Source organism: Hippocampus comes, unplaced genomic scaffold (assembly GCF_001891065.2).
Source record: "Hippocampus comes isolate QL1 unplaced genomic scaffold, H_comes_QL1_v1.1 scaffold624, whole genome shotgun sequence".
Taxonomy (NCBI): domain Eukaryota; kingdom Metazoa; phylum Chordata; class Actinopteri; order Syngnathiformes; family Syngnathidae; genus Hippocampus; species Hippocampus comes.
The window spans coordinates 126,068-131,037 of NW_017805624.1; the positions used below are offsets into that span (position 1 = coordinate 126,068).

At 40.0% G+C, this 4,970-nt stretch overlaps 1 long non-coding RNA gene across 1 annotated transcript; it reads right to left on the reverse strand.

The window, feature by feature from the left end:
* Nucleotides 1-1,024: 1,024 nt before the first annotated feature.
* Nucleotides 1,025-2,773, reverse strand: LOC109522095 (uncharacterized). Its single transcript, XR_002169499.1, has 2 exons — nucleotides 2,499-2,773; nucleotides 1,025-1,882 (listed from the first exon to the last, which is right to left on the reverse strand). It is a non-coding gene; the product is annotated as an uncharacterized LOC109522095 (long non-coding RNA).
* Between the last annotated feature and the right edge of the window lie 2,197 nt (nucleotides 2,774-4,970).

Genomic DNA, 4,970 nt, shown 5'->3' on the forward strand with positions numbered 1-4,970 from the left:
CGCTCTCTGCGTCGGGCTGCGAGCAAAAAATAAAAAATCCTCCAAAAGGACACATTTGGGCATTTGCATACGACACATGCTGTTATTTCCATCAGGCTTTGCCAGTGAAAGGAAGTAAATTATCACCCGGCAGTCAGCCACACTACTGTATCGTCCACGGCGGCGTGGTGATTCACGACGCCGCTAGCAAACGCAACAAGCCAAGTAAAGCACAAGTAACTCAAATTCACGACTTCAGTAAGTTTATACCTTCCATCACCGCCGTATTATTATCGAATGTAAATCTTGATATCAGTCTATCTTTGCCAGGAATCCCCTCAAGCATCTTGTATTTCGCAGCTCGGCTACAGCCAATAACTCTCCATTACAACTCCCAGAAGTGTCAAAACGTTTTTTTGATGATTTTGTTTCGGCTGCATTTATCGGATTTATGTCGGTCAGCAATTTTTTTATTGTTTTTTTTTTTTTTTGTTTTTTTTAATTGTTACCAAGCAGAAAGCTGCTCGGCGTGCTATCATATGCACACAATCACGTCATGTATTGAACTGGTGGAGAATGTGAACGGTGCAGGAGGTAGTTCCCCACCAGATGGTGTCATTTCTCATTCTGAATTTGATATTTAATACAGAGGAGCGATTCAAATGGGACAATAATGTGTCTAAACAAATTCATTCATTATTACCTAGTTGTCCATTCAAACATCGTGAGTGTGGCTGGCATACTCCAATTGTTTAATTGGCCTCTCTAGTTTTGAGTGCCTAGCAGCAAGTGGCAAAGTGGATGACATGACCGGGGTGGGAAAAAAAAATCTAACTGCTACACCTGCTAAATAGTTACAATTTTATTACAGTTGTGAAGTTTTATAACGAATCAGATTATTTTTGCCGGGGTCAGATTCTGTATCTACAAAGGTTTACTTGAATATCAGATTTTTAAAATAAGTAAAAATGTGTTGACTGGTGTAATTACAAAAGCAGACATTTGTAAATGCTGAAAGAATAGAACATGCAGTCAACCAGGTTAAGCAACCACTTTTTTTTTTGTTGTTGTTTTTTTTAATGACTCAGCGCTCGACCTCACAGTGGCTCAACTGTATTTCTGTCATGGTCCCGAGACCTAGCTGTGTCAATAGGAGACACATTATCTCTAATGGCATGAGGGAGACGAGGGGGAGAGAGGCCGAGAGACACCGACAGTGTAGGCGAACGCTATCTCTATCGATTAACTAAAGAGGACCTTCACTCCACCCTCTCATGTACAGACATCCAGGGTAATAAGGACCACTCTTCTTCACTTGCTACTCATCTTCTCCCCCTCGCCCGAGGTAGAAAGCCTTTTAATCAGCTCCCAGAGGGATGCATGGATATGATATGGGGGAATAAGGAGGGACAGGGCGAGGAAGTCCATTAGTAGTGGTCACAATAGCCACGGTTTGGACTGAAAAAGGTTTCCTCAAACACGGGAGCGACATGCCTTCACCTGATTAATACACACGATGGCCACATGCAACCTACCGCACATATTTTGGGCCTCTCGCTTCCTCATTGAAGCACCATTTTCAAAGAGACATTCATAAAAGCCCATCAGTATTTATGTGTGCACAGTCGTAACGTTCCAAATCACCAGCACGCATTGGTGCATAGCTGTTTTTCTTCAGTAACGGCCATTTTCTTCTGTTTATGAAGGGCCTTTCTGTTTTCTTTTCCGAGAAGGGATGGCTGCCAGTCTCGGCAAGCCAGACCGACTTTATCAAGGCGGCCATCTCAGACTCTGACATCAAATCCAGTCCTGCCTCTTGAGCTCAAAGAAAAGGGGGGGGGGGGCGTGAAGGATCTTGTCAGCGCCTCTTTCACTTCGGCCTCGCCGTGGCCTCTTGTTTCTTCTGAAATGTGTGGAGGGTACATGCAGGAATACGAAAAAAAATGTATCGAAGTTAAAAATGCAACATTTTATAGTTTTCGGTTATGCTTGGAGAAGTTAAACAGCATCATTATGAAGCATCGTGAAGAAATCCACATCCAAGTCAAATGTCCTGCTGCAAAGCACGGTGATGCACTAACTGCTGAACAGTGGCGACACCTAGTGGTTGTGTCTTAATCTACAAAATTACAGCGACGATAAATTGTCTCAACTAAACGGTGGATAAATTATTGGAAAGTATGTGGTAATAAAACAGATGTGCTAGATCGGGGGGGATTAAATAATACAGCCGCATTTCCTCCTAGACTTTGCCGGGAAAAAATTTGCTGAGTGTTATGATTATTAAAACAAGGCACGATTGGAAAGGGAGATTTAGAGAAAAGAAATTAATTTTGATTCGCAGACGACAAGCCAACTGTCAAACCACAATACTTCCACTGTGCGGCGCCAGAGAATCTACCCGAATAAGGAGCGCGACCGAGCCCTTTCTGATTGGCTGATGCAATGTGTGGGAGTTGATGTGATGAACCAATAGAGAGGGCGGGTGTCGATGCCCGCGGATGATTGGCTAAAGCTACCTGTCAATCAAACAGCGACGGGGTCTGGAGTGAGAGAGGCAGCCAGTCTGATGTTTTCCTCTCTGGAGGGCAGAGCTCCTCTCTGTGAAAAAACACGCTCACACACACTCACACATACATTCTCTTTCTCTCTCACGCGCACACACGGATAAAAACAAAAACAAAAAAACATGCACATTTACTTCGATATTTAACATATAATATAGATTTTATTTTATTTCTCTTCTGATACTGACTCCACAAAATATTAAAAATACTTATTCAACGGTAAATCAACAATTTAAAAATAATTGTGATCAAATTGAATGGCCCTCTTATTTTTATTACCTTCATTTGTTTTTGTTGTTAAATGTGAGAAACAATTAACTGGTTCTAAAATATTCTAAATATTTTAAAAATCTTAAACATTGGATGATACCCAATGAGTGTTTTTTTCTTCGTGTTATTTGGAATTATGTCATTACATAAGAAATTAGTTTTAATTAAAAACGATGGCTAAATGTTTGCAAAAAATATACATATATGTAGGTTACCAGAACTAAAAATTCTAAAGTTACGAAGCATCTGGAAGAGTGAAGTAATCGTTTAATCTAATTTAAGCAGACTCCAATCAATGCCAGTAGTGCCTGCTCAGACGTTTAGTGTGACTATTAAATCAAGTCGGCTACCAATCAATAGCCTCGTCGTCAAATTGAATAGGTTTCATGCACTGTCTATTCAGCGTGGAAAACCGACTCATTCCAAAGACTGATAAATATGGATACAATTTAAAAAGTTAAAGTACAAACTTAAAACATATTACTGGCGTCGTCAAAGATGGATTGATTTGAAATAAAACTTTAAATGTGCAAATATAACTTGGAAAAAAAATAATCACTCAGCAAATACTCCCATTATTCAAGGTTGGGAAATAGTGCCGATGAAACTCGTTTGCGGTTCCCTCAGTTTCCCCGTGACCCCCTTACATTATAATGCGCATGCGTGAAAATTGTTGACGTCACACGATATTCCACCAATCAACTCGGAGCTTAGAGCAACGTGTGGCCATGATTTAAGAGCCGCCTTCTCGCTGCAATAAATCTGTCAGAACTTCACAAAGATGATTTAACTGTATTTCACATCGTTATGAAAATGCTTGTGGATTAATCAGGTGACTGTTAAAATTGTGTCCGACCAACTGGAGTAGATCATTTTCCACGTGTTTTTTTCCCCTTTTTTCAGCGGTTATTTGGAGGATTACGAGACGATGATTTTCGTGGGACGGTGATTTCGACGAGTACTTTTTAGGGACAAATGCTTTTAAACTTTTTAAGGGACTGGTGACATGCATGAATAGGTTGCTACTTTTGTATCAGTCTGACATCTTTTGTGTATGTTGACTTTTGCCATTATTGGTTAATGTGTTGGTGGTGGGTCAGTACACGCGGTTTATAAAGAGGATTTCTGCAATCAAACATTTATTTAGTAGTAAAGAACAAAGAACCCAAAACTGCGAAAGTCTATGTTATTACTATGTGATCAGACCTGAAAAGTATTGTCAAATTAGTGCTGCCACGTTTGAACAGCAGGTGTCGCAGTTGAGCCAGTTAAGAAATGCACATTTTCTATCCTGCAACAGAGGCAGAAAGTTGTAGCTGGAAGCCAGCTTGTCCAAAGCTGATCAAGCAATAAAGTGCATACATTTTACTTTGTTGTTGATTAGTTCGGTTGGTTAGTTAATATGTTTATGATGACATTTTGTCACAAATTAAGAGTTTTACGATCGGCCAGTTTGCAAAACGCAATACGATACAATACATCCTGATTTATATCGAGCTTTCACAACAGCTGCAGTTGTAACAAAGCACTTTACAAAACAGTTAACATAAAGTAAATCATAAACACAACACATAACATAAAAACTCGCACAGTCGTGCAATCTTAACCACTTTTCCTTCATGTGCTTTGTTGTTTGAAGCAGTTCTAGATGAAAGAGGAGAGAATCAAAGTGTCCTTTCACCAGTGGATCAGAGATGCAATGCAATATGGGGCAGTTAAACTATCAAGCCACATACGAAAAAGTACTACAGTAGTGGTAAAACTACTCATAGGCAATGTTCAGAATCACTCCCTCCATCAGTGCTACTCAAGCCTTTTTAACCAAGTTCCACTGAAAAAAAACATTGAGCTCTCCAAGTAGCATCAAAATTATTATGGCATTAAAATACAGCAGCATGGTAGGTTTAAGGTTCCATTAAAGAAGAGACATAGGTTTTATTCCTGAAATGTACGTGACACATTAATCTAATAAGTTGGTAATGGGTTTAATGAGTAGTTAGCGTTATTCATCCACTCAGAGTTTGAAGGGCAGCACATGGGAATTGTGCAACTCACAACTTTGATGAAGCTTTTTACGTCTTTGCCGTTCTCCACTTTTGTCTCCAATGTTGTGCAAGAAGTGTTTTTCAGAGAACCCCTGCCATTTGGCAGGGT